General features: G+C 42.6%; 1 long non-coding RNA gene across 2 annotated transcripts in view; it reads right to left on the bottom strand.

Moving 5' to 3' along the window:
• Positions 1 to 22,717, bottom strand: part of LOC117348490 — an 85,023-nt gene that overhangs the window by 29,618 nt on the left and 32,688 nt on the right. For both annotated transcript variants that reach the window (XR_004537000.1, XR_004537001.1), the window contains exons 4-5: positions 7,424 to 7,512; positions 1,114 to 1,181 (exon numbers count right to left, since the gene is read on the bottom strand). This is a non-coding gene — a long non-coding RNA (uncharacterized LOC117348490). The remainder of the gene's footprint in view (positions 1 to 1,113; positions 1,182 to 7,423; positions 7,513 to 22,717) is intronic.

Raw genomic sequence — 22,717 nt, forward strand, 5'->3', positions numbered from 1 at the left:
AAGCGATTTGTCCAGCCAGGATCCATTTCTGGCTGGTTAAATCCCTTTAAATATTGACTCCGTTCTGTTGTGGAATCATCCCCACAAGGCAGCAACATTTAAAAATGTAAAGGCTGTTTTCAAAGCAATGAGAGGTTTGCTTAGGTCTAATACTGCCAAAAGAACTTACATTAAATTTCATGATTTAATTAATAGCAGTGCTTCAGGCCCTTTAGATTTAAAGTCTGTGCTACCATGCATCCAAAATACATGTCCCTGCTCATAAGTGTTTGCTAAGGATGAATACCAAATCGATACAATTTGGCACGAACAATAGAACAGATTCCAAAGTCACATTAGTGAAGGTGTGTGAGCTGGCAGAAAGTTCCGTCGGGCTGCGCTCAAGACGGAGTCTGTTGACAGGTCATGAAAAATGGGTCATTATAAAAATTCATGTTTAGACTGCACCAGTCTGGGATAATGCCATTCGTCACAGCAGCCCTGGCCCACTAATGAGCCCGCATTGCATATTCATGTCAGCAGTGCCTTGCCCCCTCCCACCCGGAGCCAGCGCCTGGTAAATATCTCCACCTCCCGCTGCAGCTTGGCCCCGGCCCCCGTCTTTTCAGTCGCTGCGTTGCAGCAATTACACTGCAAAAGTACTGCAACAAGATTGATTGCTCTGATCCGTAGTTCAATTGTAAATTAGAATACACATCCCCCTGGGGACACACAGACCCTATTTGTGATTAAGAAAAAAGCCCCTTAATAGACTAATAGCTAAAGTTCTCTCTCTTTTACTTTCAGGCAATTAGCTTGATGAAATGGCCTCTTTTCTGTACCCTGGAAGTGTAAACCGATATCATAATGAAGTGTATGATGCTTATTCTATTATTTTCACCTTGCCATGTACGCAGGAAGGCATAAATAATGGCTGCCACGCAGTGTATTTACTGTTTCAGAAGTGTGCTACTTCTTAAAGAGGAAAAGTTGTCTTCTTCAGATTAATAGAGTGAGAGACTATAAGTAATATACTATCACGTCTACTTATTTTTAGAAAATGAAGGGGGAATAAGGGCCCATCACCAATCTGCCCGTCTAACTCAGCAGCCCAGGCTCCACAACTCATCCTACCTTGAATTCTCGTCCTGTTCTCGTTATTGCCTGTGCTGGAAGGCTGTTCTACATATTCTGTACCTTTCCTGTAAAGAGATAATTCATTAAATTACTCCAAAGTCTGCCCCTTGCAACCTCATCCTAATACCCCCCTCCCCCACATTTAGAGTCTCCTTTCATTTTTTTTTTTTTTTTTTGGGGGGGGGAAAGCCTGACTGAATAATTCATATCTTAGAGATATTTAAATGTCTCTATCACATTTGTCCTCTTTTACCCTGTCCTCCAAGGTAATGCATGTTGATATTTTAAGTCTGTCCACATATGCTTTGTGGCAAAGACCATCAACTCCATTCTAGTAGATATCCACTGGACTGATATATCTGATTTCTATCTTTTTGGAGATGTGATCTCCAGAATTGCACATAGTACTTCAAGGTTTCACCAGATACTTATAAAGGACATATTATTATCTTGTTCTTCCAGCTGGTCACTCTTTTTGTAATGTATCCAAGCCTCCTTCTCATAAGAACATAAGCATTGCCAAACTGGACAGACTGAAGGTACATCAAACCCAGTTTCCTCTTTCCAAGAGTGGCCAATCCAGGTCACAAGTACCTGGAAGAAACCCGAAGAGTACCAACATTTCAGAGCTGAGATTGTGATGTCATAACGCCTCATTCTACAAGTGCCTAAGAGCCAACCTCATCAATGATGGCACAATGGCTTGATTATCCTATACTTGGCTCACGTAAGAACATAAGATTAGCCGTACTGGGTCAGACCAATGTTCCATCTAGCCAAGTTTCCTCTTTCCAAAAGTGGCCAGTCCAGGTCACAAGTACCTGGAAGAAACCCAAAGTGTACCAACATTCCAGAGCTGAGATTGTGATGTCATAACGCCTCATTCTACAAGTGCCTAAGAGCCAACCTCATCAGTGATGGCACAATGGCTTGATTATCCTAGACTTGGCTCACGTAAGAACATAAGATTAGCCATACTGGGTCAGACCAATGTTCCATCTAGACAAGTTTCCTCTTTCCAAAAATGGCCAATCCAGGTCACAAGTACCTGGAAGAAACCCGAAGAGTATAATGCCTCATCCCACCAAAGCCTAAGCATCAACCTCATCAGTGATGTCACAATGGTTTGACTGTCCTATACTTGGCTCACATAAGGACATAACAATAGCCATACTGGGACAGATCGAAGGTCCATCAAGCTCAGTAACTTGTTTCCAACAGTGGCCAACTCAGGTCCCAAGTAGTAAAATAGATTTTATACTAATTATCCTAGGAATGAGCAGTGAATTTCCTGTCTATCTTAATAATGACTTACGACTGGTCCTCAGCAGTGGCTTTTTTTTTAATCACCCAGCCCAGTCAGTGTTGCAGGGTTTTCTTTAGTGAATTGCGTCCCTGCCTATTTTGCATGCCGTTGCCCTCATTTGCATGCGCGGATCGGAGGATGGTCGGAAGACAGGTAAGTGAATCGGGCCGGGGTCACTAAAGGGACGCTAACCGATCGGTACATGATCGGTTTGCTTAGTGAATCTAGCCCTTAGTAGCTTCATTGAATGTCCCCTAGTCCTTGTATTTTTGGGACGCATAAACAAATTCACATCTACCTGTTCCTCTTCCCTCAGCCATCTCTTTTCCTAGTTGAAGAGCCCCAACCTCTTTAGCCTTTCCTCATAAAGAAGCTATCCCATCCCCTTTATCATTTTTTTGTTGCCCTTCTCTGTACCTTTTCTAATTCCGCTATATCTTTCTTGAGTTGCGTTGGCCAGAATTGTAAACAGTATTTGAGGTGTGGTTGCACCATAGAGTAAAGAAAATGCATCATAATGAAACTGCAGGAAAATACTTTTTAAAACCAATAGGAAGAAATATTTTTTCACTCAGAGAATAGTTAAGCCCTGGGACGTGTTGCCAGAGGTTGTAGTAAGAGCAGATAGCGTAGCTGGTTTTAAGAAAGGTTTGGACAAATTCCTGGAGGAAAAGTCCATAGTCTGTTAGTAAGACATGAGGGAAGCCTCTGCTTGCCCTGGATCTACCGATCCATGGAATGTTGCTACTGCTTGGGATTCTAGAATTGTGGTACTTTTGGGGATTCCGGAATCTTGCTACTCCTTGGGATTCTGTATGGAATGTTGCTATTCCTTGGGTTTTGGCCAGGTACTAGGGACCTAGATTGGCCACCGTGAGAACGGGCTACTGGATCTGACCCAGTAAGGCTATTCTTATGTATTCTGTTTTCTATTCCTTTCCTAATAATTCCTAACATTCTATTTACTTACTTTCTTAGCTGCCACACACATTGCCCAGAGGATTTCAACGTATTATAATGAAGACACCTAGGTCTTTTCCTTGCATCATATAGCAGTACTCTGGGTTCTTCTTTCCTACATGCATCACTTTGCACTTGATCACATTAAGGGCTTCTTTGATCAAGCCGAATAGTGTGAGCCAGCATGGTAAATGCATCGAAGCTCATAGGGATTGAATTGAGCTTTGGTGCATTTGCCGTGAAGCACTTACTACTGCGGCTTGATAAAAGAGGCCCTAAAACATCCGTGCCCGTAAACCTGTCTCCCAAGCTCTAGCATCGGCCCACTGGCTGCTCATAGCCAAACGTTGTATCTTCAAGGGCCTGATGCTAGTGTTCAAATCCTTGCACGACATGGCACCAGGCTATGTGATGGCTAAGCTTCCTCCATACGTGCCAAACCGGTCTCTCCGCTCTCGGGATGAAATAAACCTCAAAATGCCCCTGGTCGTGCCCTGCAACTGCAAACTGCCAAATGACGTTCCTATTCCCACTTCATACCGAGCCACTGGAATCAACTGCCCCCACAGATCAGATCCTTTGAAGGACTCCTCAACTTTAGGAAAGCAATAAAAACATACCTCTTCACCTAATCCCCCTTGGTTGGGGAGAAGTGTGTGGGGGGAGGGGAGGGGCAGAGAAGAGGACCATTGGTCTGACCCAGTAAGGCTATTCTTAGGTTCTTGTTATGAATGCTGGGGTTGAGATAGACACTAAAGAATGACACAGGATGGCTTCCCACAGTTATCCGTAGAGACGGAGATGGTAACAAATTCTGTCACCACGTCATTCTGTAGAATAAAGCCTTAATCTATAGTGTGAGACAACTAAGACTAATTAGATCCTTCTTCCATGATCTTCACTTTACCATACTGACACAGATGCTTGTGCTATCCCAACTAGACTATTGTAACTCTCTCTATATTGACATTAACTCTACCCTCATGCACAAACTATAACTGATACAAAATACAGCAATAGGAGTAATGTTCAAACAAAGAAATATGATTCCATGAGTGCACTATTAGCACTCACATCACCTTCAAACTATCATGTGTAATGTTCACATCCTATATGCAAACTCCGCAGAGCCACTTATAAACCTACTGTATTTACCAACTCCAGGTCAATATCAACCAGAAAAAGTAAAACATTTCAATTGATCCTTTCCTCTCCCAAAGGTGTAAAATACAAGCGCATATTTAACTCACGATGCACCTACCTTGGCATCAAGACGTGGAACGATCTTCCAACAATTATCAAGACAGAGCCTAACTACCCCAGATTTTGAAAGAAACTGAAGACTTTCCTTTTTAAGAACATATGCTCCATTGATACTTACCAAATATGCTCTTCCACAGCAACCTACACAGCATTTGAGCCTTCCAGAAACCCCAAACTCAACATAGCATAATTGTACCAACCTACTTGTATCTAACTCAAATTGTAATTCAAATTGCTGTACTATAATTCTAATGATAGTTCAATATTCCTCTCTATTGAATGATTACTACATCTCCCATCTCTGGTAACTACCTCATAGTATACTGCTTACGTTATATTTCATTGTTGTAACTCCTTAATATAATGTAAACTTGTAAGTCAACTTGAACCTAGATAGGCATAGAATGCCTTAGTCCCCTTTGGAACTTCCTTCCAGATGGCCTGTGCACAAAATCTTTATTTTTAAATTCAAAGTATTCCTCAAAACTTAATTATATCAGTTAGCATTTCCCAACTTTCCGTCTTCTTTCCTTTTCTCTCCCTCCTCTTTAACTCCCCTCGCTTTTCTTTCTCTGGCCTTTCACCTCCACAGCCCCTCCCCCCCCTCAATCTATCTCAGTGGTCTGAAACTCGCGGTCCGGGGGCCACATGCGGCTCACCAGGTACTATTTTGAGGCCCTCGGTATGTTTATCAATCACAAAAGTAAAATAAAACAGTTTCTTGATTATTTGTCTCTTTAGCTATAAATTACAATATTATTATGAAGACTTAGCCAAAAGGAAACATTTATAAACTATAAAGAGTTTTACCTCATGCAAAATTGTCATTTCTTTAATAAGACATCACCTGTTTTTTTTCTGAGGCCCTCCAAGGACCTACAAATCCAAAATGTGGCTCTGCAAAGGGTTTGAGCTTGAGACCACTGATCTATCTATATTGGCTATTGTAATTTGCTTTCATGTTCTCCAGTTTTAATTGTTGTAAGTTGTCTAGTGGTATATCAAGTCCTCATAAATAAATAATTTTACCTGCATAAGGAGGTGGTCACTAATCAGTTCACAATTTTACCTGGATAGACGTAAAGATGGTCCTGATGATCATAAGAGAGCATAAGATTTGCCGCTGCTGGGTCAGACCAGTGGTCCATCGTGCCCAGCAGTCCGCTTATGCGGCGGCCCTTAGGTCAAAGACCAGTGCCCTATTTGACTCTAGCCTTACTTGCGCATGTTCTGTTCAGTAGGAACTTATCCAACCTTGTCTTGAATCCCTGAAGGGTGCTTTCCCCTATATCAACCTCTGGAAGAGCATTCCAGATTTCTACCAGTCTCTGGGTGAAGAAGAACTTCCTTACGATCGCTATTTTTGTTAGATCACATTTAATGGCAATAGTGCTAAACAAATTCTTATGTTGCAATCAGCAGAGTTTGTAAAACCATATTTTTGCAAAGATTCCACTAGGAGCTCTGGTTTTAATTTAAGTCATGAGCTGCCAAGTTACCCACTTCCAGGTGGAAGGCTCTTTGGCTAGTCTTGGTTTTGAACTTATAGCACATAGCATGTGGCATTTGTACTCCTTGACTCCTTCCAATGAAAGCAGTGCTACAGGTCCCATAATGCTCCAGGACTGTCATTAAATTTTGCCTTCTGGAGCAGTGTAACTTGGAAGGCAGACTATCCTGTACTCTTGACTTGCTCTATTTGTTTCAGTGCCAGACTGAATACTAAGGGCTACTATCTAATTCTTTAATTATGTTATCCTGAAAAATGGAGGAAGAGAAAGAATGATCTTTTTTTTTTTAAGAAAATGAAATGGAGCATCAAATAAGTTTTTTGTAGAGTGAAGCAAGAAATACAATACAATTGTTTGCAAAACATGAGGTTCTTGTAGGAAATGTAATAGATCTGATTTTACAGAAGGAGTCCTATCCCAGATCTGGAACCAATTATGATGAAATTCATGACTCATTGGCAGGCATTCCATAGTATGTTTCTTGTTTATGGATCATGGCTGTTGGCAAGATTAGGGCAGCCTATGCATAGGGCCTATTTTCTTTTAATTAAAGTCAGTATTAAGCAAAGTCATTCTCTCTTCTCTCTCTTCCTCCAAATGGTGTGTGTGTGTATATATAACTCCACCTCCATCTGACATTTAAAATGAAAAGGTAACAATAAGGATAACACCTATTTTGCCAATGATTGGTTAGATGTGTTCTCTTGCTCAAGAGCAGGGCGAAATGTCCACAGCACTAATCTAGCTGCGATTTCTCACCGTTTACCTCTAGTATTTTGTAGAGACACATAAGTGTCTATGGGGCTCATTTTTAAAAAAAGAAAAACATCCAAAAAGTGGCATAAAGGGGCAGATGGACATTTTTCTCGACAAACTCTTCCAATTCTTGATTTTCGAAACCTATTTTCTAGGTGGATTTCTGTGTTGTTCATCTGTAGTTTGTCTAAAGTTTAACGGGGGGTGTTGGAGGTGTGGTGTGACTGGGTCTAGGGATTTATGATTAAAAAAAAAAAAATTAAAATTAAATTGAATCAGGTTGGGCAGACTGGATGGACCATTCGGGTCTTTATCTGCCGTCATCTACTATGTTACTATGTTTTTTTCTGCAATAATCAAACATTTTAGAAAACATCCAGGCCATAATTAGGACAGTTTTAACCCAAACTGACCACTGGAGGGATGAAGGCATGACCCTCACATACTCCCCTAGTGGTCACAGTCCCCTCCTACCCACTCACCCCAAAGATGTGAATGAAACAATACATACCTGCCTGTATGACATCTTCCGATGATTTGGCCAGTCCTATTACAGCTGCAAGCAGATCTCTGGAGTAGCCTGGTGGTCAGTGCAGTGGACTACAGAGAGAGGGACCCAATTAGTAAACTTGTAGACAATGTGAGCCCACCAAACCCCACAAAAAAACCTATTGTACTGACATATAGGTGACACCTAAGGTATATGGGATACTGCAGTGGTATACAGTTGGGTACAGTAGGTTTGGGTGAGTTTTAGAGGGCTCACCAGGGGGAGAGTGTGGCGCAGTAGTTAAAGCTACAGGTTGTGGGTTCAAACCCACGCTGCTCCTTGTGACCCTGGGTAAGTCACTTAATCCCCCCCATTGCCCCAGGTACATTAGACAGATTGTGAGCCTACCAGGACAGACAGGGAAAATGCTTGAGTACCTGAATAAATTCATGTAAACCGGTCTGAGCTCCTTTGGGAGAATGACATAGAAAATTGAATAAATATATAGTGTGAAGAGGTTCAGCCTCTGTTAACCAGAGCTGGTATTGTAACATCATAATGCTTCATTCCACCAATAAGAGCCAACCTCATCAGTGATGTCACAATGGCTTCATTGTCCTTTACTTGGCTCACTCGATTATGATTTCTAGAGTGGCACAGTGGTTAAAGCTACAGCCTCAGCACCCTGAGGTTGTGGGTTCAAACCCACGCTGCTCCTTGTGACCCTGGGCAAGTTGCTTAATCCCCCCATTGCCCCAGGTACATTAGATAGATTGTGAACCCATTGGGACAGACAAGGAAAATTGCTTGAGTACCTGAATAAATTCATGTAAACCATTCTGAGCTCCCCTGGGATAACGGTATAGAAAATTGAATAAATAAATAAATATAAGGGGGACCTTTTATGTAAAGTTCACGGCAGTGCTCCCTAGGGTGCCCTTCTCCTATGTCCCAATGTGTGGTTTTTCATTTGGACTTTTTCTTTCAAAAATGGTCAAAAAAGATAATACACTAAGGGAAAACATCTAGAAATTGTCATTTTTTTTGAGGGGGAGGGGAAAAGATAGACGTGTTTCTGCTTCAAAAATAGTCTTTTTTTTCTACTGGATTTTTGAACATTTTTCATAGAATGTCCAAACTCGGACTTAGACGTCGTATTGGAAAGGTCCCTCTATGAGCTGCTTTTACGAAGCCGCATTAGTGGTTTAACGCGCGTAATAGCGCACGCTAATTTGCCGGCCGCGCCGGCCGCTACCGCCTCCTCTTGAGCAGGCGGGTAGTTTTTCGGCTAGCGCGGGGGTTAGCGTGCGCTAAAAACGGTGCGGGCGAGAAAGCCTGCTAACGCGGCTTCGTAAAAGGAGCCCCATGTGTCTTTATAAGTTCCAAGGTAGCCATCCTATATAGGTACCTGTTACAAAATTCTTCTCCCAAAAGTCCGATAAGTAGGAGACTACAGAGGTAGAGTTAACGGCAAGGGAAACGTTTTCAGCTCTAACCACCTGAATCTAGGCAGAATTTTGGTCATTCTAAAGTTAGAAGTAGTTTCATGTTACTACTATCGATTCCTCCCTCTCCCTCAACGATCACCTGAATTCCTTGGCAAAGTCATGTTTTTTCAGCCTCCACATGCTGAGGAAAGTTAGATCCTATTTTCACCAAAAGCATTTCACCGTCCTTGTACAATCCATCATCCTATCCAAACTCGATTACTGTAACGCCATCTACTTAGGCCTAACGAAAAAAAAGTCTTCGCAGACTCCAGCTTATCCAGAACACTGCGGCTAAGCTGATTTTTGCTAAACGCAAATATGACCACGTCTCCCCTCTACTTACCAATCTTCACTGGCTCCCAGTACTTTCCAGAATTCATTTCAAATGCTCCTGCCTGGCTTTCAAGATCATTCACGGCATCCTCCCGCCCCTAATCCCTCTATCCTCCCCCGCCCTGACGCCTGCTACCACCAGATCAGCCCACAGACATAAACTATCCTTCCCCTCTCTACATGGCATCCTCCACGCAGGTAAACTGGGAGGATCCCTCCTCTCCAAAATCACGGGCCTTTGGAACGACCTCACTATCCCGCTGCGGAACCTGGGTTCCCTCCAACTATTCCGAAAACAACTGAAAACCTGGCTTTTCTCTAATATATAACATCTATTCCCCTGTTTACATCCCTCTTTTCATATGCTCTTGTAAATCTTTTTCCTCTCTCTTCCTATATTTTTAAGCTTTGTAAACCGTGTCGAGCTCCACTTCCGTGGAGATGATGCGGTATATTAAACCTAAGGCTTAGTTTAGTTTAAATTGTGGTGGATTCTCCTTAAACACCTAAGTTCAGCTGAAAATAGACTTTCAGCTGGATGTCTACATTTAGTTGCTCAGGCTCTTTTGAATATTGGTCTGTTAGCTCCTTTCATAAAAAATGTACCTTTCTCCAGCTGAACTTCTTTCCAAATTCACTTTCCATACTGCTTAGGGTAATAGTGACACTTGGAACAACACGGTAGTTCTTTTCTGCATCTAGCTTAAATCTTTTAGAACTCAGTCAGAGTTTATGTGCCAGAATTAAAATTCAATTGTTGGAGAAACATGTGCCAAACGATGTCAAACTGGCCGCAAAGAACAAGAGAGGTTTTATTATTTACGATGAACAGTTAATTGAAGGATAGAGCAAATAATGGTAACCAGCTGTCAACAAGAAAAACCAAAATAATGTACAGATGATGCATATAAGAGTTCTCAAAATTACAAAGCTTAATTCTGTTGGCTTTTTCCCCCCACAATTCAGGTGCTTAGGCAATGTTTTCCATGTTGAATATTTAGCTTACCATCCTCTTTATGAGCTCTATAGGTTCCTTATTGACAACGGAAGGGTACGGGTCAGATACACTATTTAGATCCTAGACATCTGACAAAGAAGAAGAGGCTATGGGACCTGGAACTTGGGACCTGGATTGGCCACTGCTGGAAACAGGATACTGGACTTGATGGACCTTCGGTCTGTCCTAGTAAGTGAAATAGTGTAGCCATTCAAATGTCTTTAATGTCTTTTTCTTGGCTGTACAGAAAAAACAATGATTCTCATTTCTGAACCTGTGGCTTTGTACCCAAATTATGTACCCAGCAGTTGGAAACTAGGACAGTACTAGGTGGACTTTATGTTCTATAGCTCAGAAATATGAAAAAAAAAAACCAACAAGTTAATTTAATCATGAATTTATAATGTGTATAACTAATGGGCAGACTGGATGGACTGTTCAGGTTTTTATCTGCCGTCATTTCATTTTTATTCTAATAGAAAATCTGGAAATGGAGAATTTTGGAAAAAGAGAACTATAGTACAGGGCAATCAAGATGAAGCTTATTGAGACTTTGTATAAAGCAAGTAGGGTCTTCTGCTGCTGGCATTAAGCTGCAATAGACATCCCGGATGGTGTGAATAACATGAAGAAAGACCTGGAAAAGCTTGAAGAATGGTCTGAAATTTGGCAGTTAAAATTTAATGCTAAGAAATGTGGCAAAAACCCAAAGGAACAGTACAGTTTAGGAGGTGAAGAAGAGCAAGACTTGGGTGTGATTGCATGTGATGATCTTAAGGTGGCCAAACAGGTTGAAAAGGTGACGGCGAAAGCTAGAAGGATGCTAGGTTGCATAGGGAGAGGTATGGCCAGTAGGAAAAAGGTGGTGTTGATGCCTCTGTATAAGACTCTGGTGAGACTTCATTTAGAATATTGTGTACAATTCTGGAGACCGTACCTTCAAAAAGATATAAACAGGATGGAGTCAGTCCAGAGGAAGGCTGGTGGTCTTTGTCATAAGGCATATGGGGACAGACTTAAAGATCTCAATATGTATACTTTGTAGGAAAGGCAGGAGAGGATAGATATGATAGAGACGTTTAAATACCTATGTGGCGTAAATGCGCATGAGTCGAGTCTCTCATTTGAAAGGAAGCTCTGGAATGAGAGGGCATAGGATGAAGTTAAGATATGATAGGCTCCGGAGGAATGTAAGGAATTATTTTTTATAGAAAGGGTGATTGATGCGTGGAATGGTTTCCTGGAGGAGGAGGTGGAGACAGAGACTGTGTCTGAATTCAAGAAGGTGTGGGATAGGTATGTGGGATCTCTTAGAGAGAGGAAGAGACAACTATTACTGCAAATGGGCAGACTGAATGGGCCGTTCAGCCTTTATCTGCCATCATGTTTCTATGATATGATTTAATTTCACAAGGCCGATTTTACAAATTACCTAGATAATTGCAAAATCTGCAGACACTTCAAAACTTGTAAACTTTGCAAAAGGAAAGCATGAATATGCATAAGATTAAGAAAGAATGTTTTGATTAAGAAAGAGTGATCATGTGACAGAATGCTATATATCTTTGTGTTAGTTAAAATTAGAACATCGAATACTTTATACATTGCTGGTCATGGTGCATCTTTGTATACACAATAAGGCTCCGAAACATTTGATGCCATGCGAACCACAGCATATGCTGCGCTCGGTGACTCACGATGACCTCCATATTCCGACAGTGAAACAGCTGCGGCTAGCCGTGTCTAGAGCTAGCATATTTTCGGGTGTGGGTCCTCGGGAGTGGAATAAGCTTCCGGGATATTTACAACAGCAAACATGTTTGAGTCATTTTAAGAAAATGTTGAAGAAACGCCTCTTCTGTAAGATGAAATATGGGACTTGACTTATAGTTTTTTGATGCGAGGTGCTGGTAGCCTCTTTGTAATTTTAGGAGGCTTTACATTATCACTATTATGTTTCATTCATGTTCGATTTGTTGTACTGTATGTGATTCTGTTTGTGTATGTACTCTATGGTGACCCCTCCTTGGGAAAGGCAGGGTATAAATAAAGAAATACAAATATAAGAAGGTCAATATTCTAAAATTGTTTAAGAACAAGATCTGCCAACTTAGAGCTGGCTCTAAGATTTGTGAAGAAATGGAGCGTCCATTACAGAAGAGCATCTTTTATAGAACCGCTAATGTCTAAGATATCAACAATGCCAAAGCAGGTGCATAAACATTAAGGTCCAGAACATAAAAGTCTTTGGGATCCTTTTACTAACATGTACTTACCACAGCAAAAAAAAGAGCTTACTGCAGGCAGTGGCTTAGCAAGGGTAGGAGGCCCCCCCCACCGCACCCTCCTCCCTCCGCTCCTTCCATGCCAATCCCCCTTCGTGCCCTCCTCTCCGCTCCCCTCCTTCTTCCGTACCTCCATGCCACACTCACACCCTCCCTTCCCACTTCAGAACCGTGGTTCAATGCTCAATTTTATCAAGACTAGACTATTGTAACTCTCTTTTCTTGGGATTAACTAAAACCAAGTTGAAAGTGTTTTAGGTTCTTATGGATTCTATGGCTAGACAGATTAGTGACGTCACTAGAACAGCGCACACTACCCCGATTTTGAAACAACGTCATTGGCTACCTATTGAACAATGGGTTCACTACATCAGATTTTGTATCAGTCAGCCCCTTTGTGGTTTCAGTCTGTCTGGAAGGTCTACAGACCAAACAGAGGTTTGTGATCAGAAGGTGGCATGAGATTATTAGCGAATACTGAAAAAAGTGTGAGATGTGTTGCTGTGAAATCTAAGATGTCTCTTTGGAATAAGTTGTTGGGACATCTAAGATTATGCACTGACCGCTTTAGTTTTAAGAAACTGTTGAAAACTAAGCTGCTTGTGGATGTTTATTTGTAGAACAATGCAATATAAGACTCCTAAAATTGATATTTTCTAATAGATTATATCACAAAAATGTTAAAAGTTGTAATTTAATCTAATTCACATACACTCAGAATTGTGTAATTCGGCCAAGAGCCGGAGCTCCTATAGGCGAACCCACCACCCGATCACTGTGTATGGAATCGTGAAAAAGTGTAAATGAAAGTGCTATTCAAAAGGTGAAATGTATCAATGGCAAACAAAGAGAAAGTTTCCCACTTAGCTTTTTAGGGTTTCAGCAGGTTAGGGTTGCAGTCCGGTCAGGCTCAGCTGACGTGTACGTCCTTCCGCAGAGGCGGCATACTCTTTTTAAATCTAAGTCAGCGTTCTTAGCCGTTGCACGAAAGAAGAAGCAGAGAAGTTTGTTCATTTAACCACGTATATAGGACAGGTACCTCCTACCTTTTGTGTTGCCTTTAAATTTATTTAGAAATAAGCTTCACTACTCCATTTATTGTGACAAAGTCTGCGTTTATTTGTAGAGCCATACCTACTTCGTGGAATAGGTAGCTCCTGTTTTGGTTCTGGTCATCTAAGCCTTCTAGTAGACCGATTACTAGTTGCCTCTGCTATAAATTGATTGTTTGGGGGATATTCTAGGCTGGGTATTATTGACTGTTTGTTGGGAGGGAGTTGTATTTGTTATTTTAGATATGAATGAATGGAATTGTAAATTTCTGTTTTGTGTTCACAATTATGTATGTTTATTTTATGGAAACCGCTTTGTTTATACGTGGTATATAAATTTTTAAAATAAAAAATAGATCAATCTTCACCAGCGTGAGCAGCTTCTCGAGCCTGCTTCTTGGGCAAGCATTGAATTTCCCTCTGATGTCACTTCCTGGCCCCGCAGTCCATAAATGATTTCACAGGGAGTCAGGCCGGTGCGAGCAGCTGGCTAGAATAGTTACTCGCAGTAGCGAAGATTTTAAAAAGGTACGGGGGAACAAGCGTGGGGTGGGGGTGGGGGCAGAGAGGTGCTGGCGCCTCGACCACCACTCCCACCCCCCTCCTTACTATGCCACTGATGAAGGGAATGCTCAGGCATCCGGCATTGACTTTTGCCCATGTGAATGCTATCCATAATGCTAAACATTTGGGGGTACAGAGTGGACATGTTGACCCAGATTCTGTAAATGGCTCCTGAAGTTAGGTGCCTAGAATTCCCAAAGGGATTCGAACCGCTTAACAAAACTTAGGGCTGCACGCACCTAACCCCTGCGCTAGCCGAAAAATTACCGCCTGCTCAAGAGGAGGCAGTAGCGGCTAGCGTGGCTGGCAAATTAGCGTGCGCTGTTACGTGCGTTTAAACCGCTAACGCGGCTTCGTAAAAGGAACTGTTAATCTTAAGATCATAAACAGTAATTTAAAAAAAAAAAAAAAAAAAGGGAAAACCAGTAAATGTCAACAAAGAGTTGTCAGCTAGCGATTCCCAACCCTGTCCTGGAGGACCACCAGGCCAATCGGGTTTTCAGGCTAGCCCTAATGAATATGCATGAGAGAGATTTGCATATGATGGAAGTAATAGGCATGCAAATTTGCTTCATGCATATTCATTAGGGCTAGCCTGAAAACCCAATTGGCCTGGTGTTCCTCCAGGACAGGGTTGGGAACCACTGAGCTAGAGATTTCTATCAGTTATCAGTAAAATATTTTGCAAATAGATACGTTTTCAAGATTTTTCTAAAACAAGTCAGCAAAGAGAGAGTTCTAACAACTGAAGGAAGATCATTCCAGATTTTCACCCTAGTAGATGCTAAAGCCTACCTAAAGTTTGAATCCCTTTAATGGAAGGGAATATTAATTTAAATTTATGTATATTCAGAGAGGTGCCGGCACAGGCTGTCTGCCTACAGAACATGCCTCTTGTGGCGAGGGGCACGTCCTTTAGGCAATCAGCGGGCGCCAGTGCCTCTCCTTCTCTCCAGCCCTCTTCCCTGCTGGCACTCCCCACTGACGTCTCAGGGCCCGTCTGGAGGGCCTTCGCGCATGCACGGACATTGACGTGATGGCAACGTCCAGGCACTTCCTTCAGTGTGCCTTGGTTCGAGAACGTTTGCGGGACCCTGTACTAAAGAAATGAGAGATTGCGTGGGGGAAGAATTTGTTATATATGCAGTATGGGAATAATCATTGCTGCTTGTTCATCCAAACGAAATGCAAAATTTGCCACTCTATTTTGAACTGAATAGACGAAGCTCCCTCGGATTCTTAAAAGTCAAGAGCTATGACATAATTGTTTAATTATACAAATGCAACTTTGAAGACATACTATTAAAACGTATAATTACATACCAATTAAGAGAACTAATTAGGAGTGGTTAATTAGAAATTTTCTTTAAAAGTAGGATTAATTTAGCAAGATTTTAGTGGCTTGAAGAAGTTTAGGAATGGTGAGAGTAGGTTAGTCTAAATTATGCTGAGATGGCTTCATTCCAAATATTCTAAGCCTTATAGTGACATTGTGAGCAAAGTGCATATTTCAAGGTTTCTAAATTGCCAAACGTGAGTTCAATGCCTCTCTTTTAAAAAAAAAAAAAATTATAACAGTTTTTTAAATTAAAATAATCCAAAGAGACAATTTTGAATGAAACAATAATAACGGAAATATCACCAACAGACTTTAGCTCACAATATTTTGTGAACTATGTAAGAAAGTATAATCTAAGACGATAAAAAGTAGGGGGGGGGGAGAGGCCTAGAAGTTAGAGCTGCTGCCTGAGCACCCCAAGGTTCTGAGTTCAATCCCAGCCTGCTCCTTGTAACCCTGGACAAGGCAACTGCCCCAGATACCACAGCTAGACTGTGACCCTGCCAGGACAGCCAGGGAAGATGTTTAAAATGCCTTAATAAATCCCAATAAATCAAATTAAAAAGAAGGTGTTGCAGAATTTCAATGAGAGCTGGATTTAACCAATGAGAACTGATCATTCTCTCACCCCCCGAAAAAAAAAATTCAACAAGATGTTTTAGATCACAAAAAAAAAAATAATAATAATCCCACCATACTTTACAAAGCATCTGCACAGAAATTTTAACGAAACCTTGCCCCCACTTTCAGAACCGTAGTAACATAGTAAATGACGGCAGATAAATACCCGAATGGTCCTTCCAGTTTGCCCAACCGTGCCCTCTCTTTAAATTACTGATTTAGTTTAAATTGTCCTTTTTCTTAGCTATTTCTGGGCCTGAAACCCAAAGCTCTGCCCAGTCCTGCGCTTAGGTTCCATTGTGTCTGAACTGAAGAAAACATGGGACAGGCACGTGGGATTTCTTAGGGGGAGGAGGAGATCATGGTTACTGCAGATGGGCAGACTGGATGGGCCATCATGTTTCTATGTGTCTTGCTGTGGCTGGTAGGGATCCCCAAACCCCGCAATGTAAAGACTTCCACCTTCTTGGGCAACCGGCACTCTTCCAAATGGCAGCGGGCTCTAACGCCAACGCCGGCCCCTCTGCACATGCTCAGCTTTTGTGCATGCACGAGGGCTGAGCGTGCACACACAGTCTGCTGGCTGCAGTGCCAACGCAAGGCAGCTGCTGTTTAGAAGAGTGCTGGCTGCCCAAGAAGGAGGGAATCTTCAGCTAGCGGGGTTTAGGGATCCCCGCCAGCTCAGGTATTTAATATTTTGGGTTGGCAGGTAGGCGGGAAGGGGCAGAGAGTGGAGCCAGAGAGGATGAATCCCATGCCCACCCAAATTTGACCATCTGGCCATGCTTCCATGTCTGTATAGGGTAGATTGTAGTACCCCCCCCCCCCCAAGTAGCTTTCTCAAGTCACTGTTCTTTCTGTACTTAGAGGGGCTTTGACGTGTCATCTTATATCTATTTTACAAGAGCTTCTGTGTTTGACATGATGGGAATTCCCCAGTTTCTAACCTGAACATGTGGATTCTCCTTTCCTCTACATATCTTTGTAAAATTGCACCTTATCGGTCATAAAAGACAATGACAAAATACAGATGTGATTTAAAAAAAAATATGAGTTTGTGTTCAAGGTGTGATGAAAAAGTCAACAGCTAATATCTGGTATTACTGGTTTTACTTTTATTGGTGTTATTTTTATTGGTGCTCATAAATCAGTCTGCTTGCATAATAATTATTCACAGTGAGCATCCAGAGGAAGAATACAAATTAATATGCTGAAATTGTTCTTCTTATATATACTGCCTTAAGGTATGAGGATACGGCACCAATTGTATTGCTATTCAAGAAGTTCAGAGGGCAATCTGCAGATCAAGTTTATGCAGATTCATTGTGGATATCCTGAAGACCCGGCCAGTTCCTGCTGAACCAGAATGTACGTAGGTAGGGCTAGTCTCAGTTAGGGCGCTGGTCTTTGACCAGAGGGCCGCTGCGTGAGCGGACTGCTGGGCACGATGGAGCACTGGTCTGACCCAGCAGCGGCAATTCTTATGTTCTTATTGCACAAATTTGGCACTTAAATGCAGCACCCTGAGCGCTAATTCTCTAATGGCATCTGGGCACCCAGAATGCACCGGGAGGGAGGCCTAAGACTCCAGTTGGCTCTGGTGCCTAAGGCCCCTCCCCCATGCATCCCAGGATGCATCGGAAAGCGGAAGACCCGTCATTCTGTGGAGGAGGACCTGCCTGCTGGAGGGAGAAAACATCTCTCCAGCTGGCCTTCAAGAAAAAGGTACAGGGAGGATCCAGGTGGGCTTAGGGGGTGTTGGGGTGGTGGTAAGTTTTCAGGGGGGGTTCTGGCAGGAGGAACTGGGCATCCTTCCGGCCGGTGATCTTCGGGGATGGCGGTAGGAGGAATTGGGCACCCACCCTCAGAAATAGGATACTGGGCAAGAAGGACCATTGATTTGACCCAGCATGACTAGGCTTATGTTCTTATATTCTTATGTTTTTCACAACATACACGCCATAAATTTAGTAAGTGGCACTTCAGAAAGGTCAGCAGTGATTGTGACCCCCCCCAGGCAGAGTAGCTTTGAGCCCTCCTACATTCTGAGCAAAATATTTTGGCCTTTGTCAACATTTCTACCCATAATCTCTGCCTATTCTGTGTAGAATTTAACAGCACTATCATATCACGTGTGTAGCTCGGTATTTACCATTTAAACAATTATATCTTGATAAAACAAAAGCAACTAGCATTAAATTGGAATACCTGTGTTAATTACAAAATGGGAAAAAGCAGCTTTCATTTTTTTTAAAAAAACTTTAATTTTGCAGATCATTTTTCTTTTATGGCAGACCAATCAAACACCAAATCCTGACATCACATGCATAGTTTATCAGCTGAGGTGGAAAATTACCTTCCTGATGCTTAAAAATACATGATCTCTTTGTCTAGAAGGAATGCACTTAATTGCTTTCCTGCTACATGATAATAAACAGTTTTTATCATCTAATAAGGGAATTTTTTTGAGCAAGTTATTGCAAAGTTACTGAGATGGACTTGAGTGTGAGAGTTGTACAAGTCACTTAACTGCTATTTCCAAACTTTGACTTGGCAAGACCATTCTTGGCTTGGAGCTACTGATGTCTGGTTAATTATGTTCAAATGCTGTTTGAAACTCATTTTTCAGATCAGATATTTAATGGACTATTTGAGAATTGTTGAACATTTTGGCATTATTTCATTTGCTGTACAATTCAGCACTTATTCAGAGTCCTTCATCCAGAATTTGTCATTTTTAAAGCAACCCGTCTTTTATTTCTTTTAGTTAAATCATTTTCACTCTTATTTTTACATAGCTTAAGATTCATTCCGTTTCTATGTTCCTCTATCCATCCGTCTACAGCAGGGGGAGGCAATTCCGGTCCTCGAGAGCCAGAGCCAGGTTAGATTTTCAGGATATCCACAATAAATATGCATTAGATAGATTTGCATTTCAAGGAGGCAGTGCATGCAAATCTATCTCATACATATTCATGGTGGAGATCCTGAACACCTGACCTGGCTCCGGCTCTCGAGGACCAGAATTGCCTACCCCTGGTCTACAGTATATGGTTAATCTCCATGGAGTACTGGAAGTGTTTTGAATGCTCCTCTATCCCAATCCCCCTTTCTCCCCCCCAATACAAATGATAGACTGAGCACAAACACTTCCAGGCCTACCTTGAAGCTCCTTCGTAGCCTAGGGGAGCAAATGGGCAGAGGCGATGTCCATTCCCGCTTCACTGTTGAAGATCCAGCCTCAGAATGGCCGCCACAACTCACTGAGGGCACAGTTCCTTATGCTGAGCCTGGGGATTTTGCTAATAGGGGGAGGGTTGGGTTGTTTTTTAACGATTCCCCTGTAAATGTTTAGTCAGATACGATACAGCCATATTTGTTTGCAGGTTTTTGTTTCTCCCCTCAACAATTGCCAATGTTTCATAATGCTTGCAAGGCTGGCTGAGGTTCCGTCTTCTTCGCTTGTTGAGTTATACCAGTAGTTCCCAAACCTGTCCTGGGGACCCCCAGCCAGTCAGGTTTTCAAGATATCCCTAATGAATATGCATGAGAGAGATTTGCATACCTGTCACTTCCATTATATGCAAATCTCTCTCATGCATATTCATTAGGGATATCTTGAAAACCTGACTGGATGGGGGTCCCCCAGGACAGGTTTGGGAACCACTGAGTTATACCTAGTTTCCTGTTGACATTTTAGGAATTTGGTTATTCAGGGGCCTTTTTACTGTGTACTAAGGCATGCTTAATGCGGGTTGAAATCCACTACTGTGGGGTACGCTTGGGGGGTCCCATGGTAGTTTTGTGTTTGGTGTATATTGTCCATGTCCTAAAAAAAATAGAAAATATTTTTTTATTGCTGGGGGCTTATTTGGCAGAGAGTAGGTATTCCCAGCGCTAATTGGATAGCACAGTTACATCACCGCATGGTAACTGATTAGCATGTGGTTAGCATGGGAGTCTTTACTGCTTGGTAAACAGGTGGTGGTAAGAGCTCTAACTTTAGAGTGACTCTAGTGCTCTTCACACACGTTGCTTAATATTATAGGGGTTGCAAGGAAAAAATGAGAGAGGAGACAATAGTCAGCATCAATGGCGTAGCGAGGGTGAATGGCACCCCTCCCCTGCACTCTTCTTCACCACCATGTTCCTTCCCACCCCCCCTCCCCACCGCACGCATGTGTGCCCCTTCCCCCGTAGCTTTTTCATGTTCCAGGCGGAGCAACATCACAAATTTGCTGTCCGCGTCGTGTCGGCTATCCCTCTGATGCCAATTCCTAGGCGTGGGGGCCCAGAAGCGACGTCAGAGAGAGGTGGCACCAACGCGGACAGCAAGTTCGTAAAGCCGCTCGCGTAGGGAAAATTAAAGAGGTACATGGGGAGGGAAGGGAAAGAATGCACGGATGCAGCGGGGGTGGGGGTCGGGAAGGAGCAGGTGGGGGGCAGAGAGGAGGACGGGTGCTTGTACCTCTACCAAGACCTTGCCCAGGGCAGACCACCCCCCTGCCCCCCCTTACTAAGCCACTACATTTTAAATGCTGGCTGTCCCCAGCTGAATTAGACTCACATATTCAGTGCCAGCTCTTATCTGGGTACTGGTTCTGAATATCCAGGTCTGAGGTAGCTGCTGGGAGTGGCCCAGGTACATCTAACATACAGTGCCAAGACCCAAATACCTACCTGGTTAACTTGGCCATTATTTTTTTTTTTTTTCCTTCTCTAAGTTATCCTGGTAGTTACAAGGGTACCTTAACTGAATATCGGTGGTGGCTGGATAACTCCCGGTCCCACCCTGACCTTGCTTCTGGACCACCCAGCACTAAGCAGAGAGTACCATGGCAGTCCAAGTAAATCTTCAAGGTTATATTCTGTAAACGGCGCCATAAGTTATGCAGAAGTGTCTTACAACCGCCTAACTTAATTGCTTTAATTGGTGAGGTAATTGACCGCACTGTTAAAAAAAAACCAATTAAAAACTCATTTAAAAAAGTAGGTATCAGGAGGCAGCTACCATGGTAGGCGCTGGAATCACATCTACAGTATGATGCCTAGCATCGCCTAAGGTCCAAGTAGGTGTGGTTAGGGACGAAGATGATCTTAGGCGCCGCTATGCACAATTCTCCATAAGAATAGCTTTATTTGGTCAGACCAATGGTCCATCAAGTCCAGTAGCCCGTTCTCACGGTGGCCAATCCAGGTCACTACTGGCCAAATCCCAAGGAGTAGCAACATTCCAGCTCTCAAAGAATAGCAAGATTCCGGAACCCCAATGAAAGCAACATTCCAGAGCTGAGATTGTGATGTCATAATGCCTCAGGGCCAACCTCAGCAGTGATGTCACAGTGGCTTGATTGTCCAATACTTGGCTCATGTAAGAACATAAGAATAGCCCGTTTTCACGGTGGTCAATCTAGGTCCCTAGTATCTGGCCTACATTATCGGCGGCTAAGTTTTTCTTAGGTGCTAGTAGCTGCAATTCTGGTAACGGTGCCTAAGAATGATTGACAAGCCACTCGTACTCGCACTGCTTTTGATTTAGTCGCCGTTTGCAGAATCTGGTCCTCAGTGGCTCTCTGTGGTTAAGTGCCACTGAATCTCTGATCCTGACCCAGATAAACATAGAGCAACACTATATAGAAAAAGGACGGAATCCAATTAAAGCAAAACTTGTGACCTCATAACGAGAGTGAACTTTGACCTCATAACTAGAGTGAACTTTGATGATAACTTCAGAGGTTGGGAAGTTAGACTAGTTAGACTAGCACGAGCCAGACTTCTACTGCCTGGGCCCTGTGAATGGCGTAAAGCAGAGCAGGATCAAGGTGGCAGTGAGCATCAACGGCAACTCCAAAAGTTGGGCAGTAGGACCAGTGCAAGGCAGAATTCGACAGTCTGCATCACAAACCTGGCAGGGAAAAAAACAGAGGGCCATTTTTGAAAAGGATGTCTAAGTCCTTTTCCCACAAGACGTCCAAAGTTAGAGGCAGAGAAACGTCCATTTTTGAAATTGCTGGACATCCAATTTAATTTTTTTTAATCATCTACTTGGATGTCTTGACTGACAGAACTTCCAACCTTAGGACTCCTAATTTTATTCCCCTTTTTCAACCATTGAAATATCCAAGTTGAAAACGTCCTAATCTAGACCATTTGAACGTAAGAGGGTCCAGCATTGTAATGGACTGGCCACATGGACATATCAATAAAAGCAGTGGGGCACCTTAGAGAGCACTTCTGTGAACTTCACATAAATGGTGCTATATGTACATCTCACCATAACCACCTTATAATTTATGATGAACCCTCCAAAACTCTCCCAAAACCTACTATACCCACCTGCCTACCACCCCAATAGCCCTTATGGCTGCAGGTAGCATATGCTGTATATGGCAGTATAGCAGGATTTTGGTGGGTTTTTGTGCTCATACTTTCCACCATAAATGTAGTGGTTAGATGGGCTTATGGTCTTGGGTCTTCCTCTCTATAGCTCATTAGCCCATCCACCAGGCTACTTAAGACACCTGTGTGATGTTCTAATAATAATAACAACAGTTTATATACTGCAGGATCGTGAAGTTCTATGCGGTTTACAATGATTAAAAGATGGTACAAATTGAGTGAGCTTAGCAGAGTT

Source organism: Geotrypetes seraphini, chromosome 14 (genome assembly GCF_902459505.1).
Source record: "Geotrypetes seraphini chromosome 14, aGeoSer1.1, whole genome shotgun sequence".
Classification (NCBI taxonomy): domain Eukaryota; kingdom Metazoa; phylum Chordata; class Amphibia; order Gymnophiona; family Dermophiidae; genus Geotrypetes; species Geotrypetes seraphini.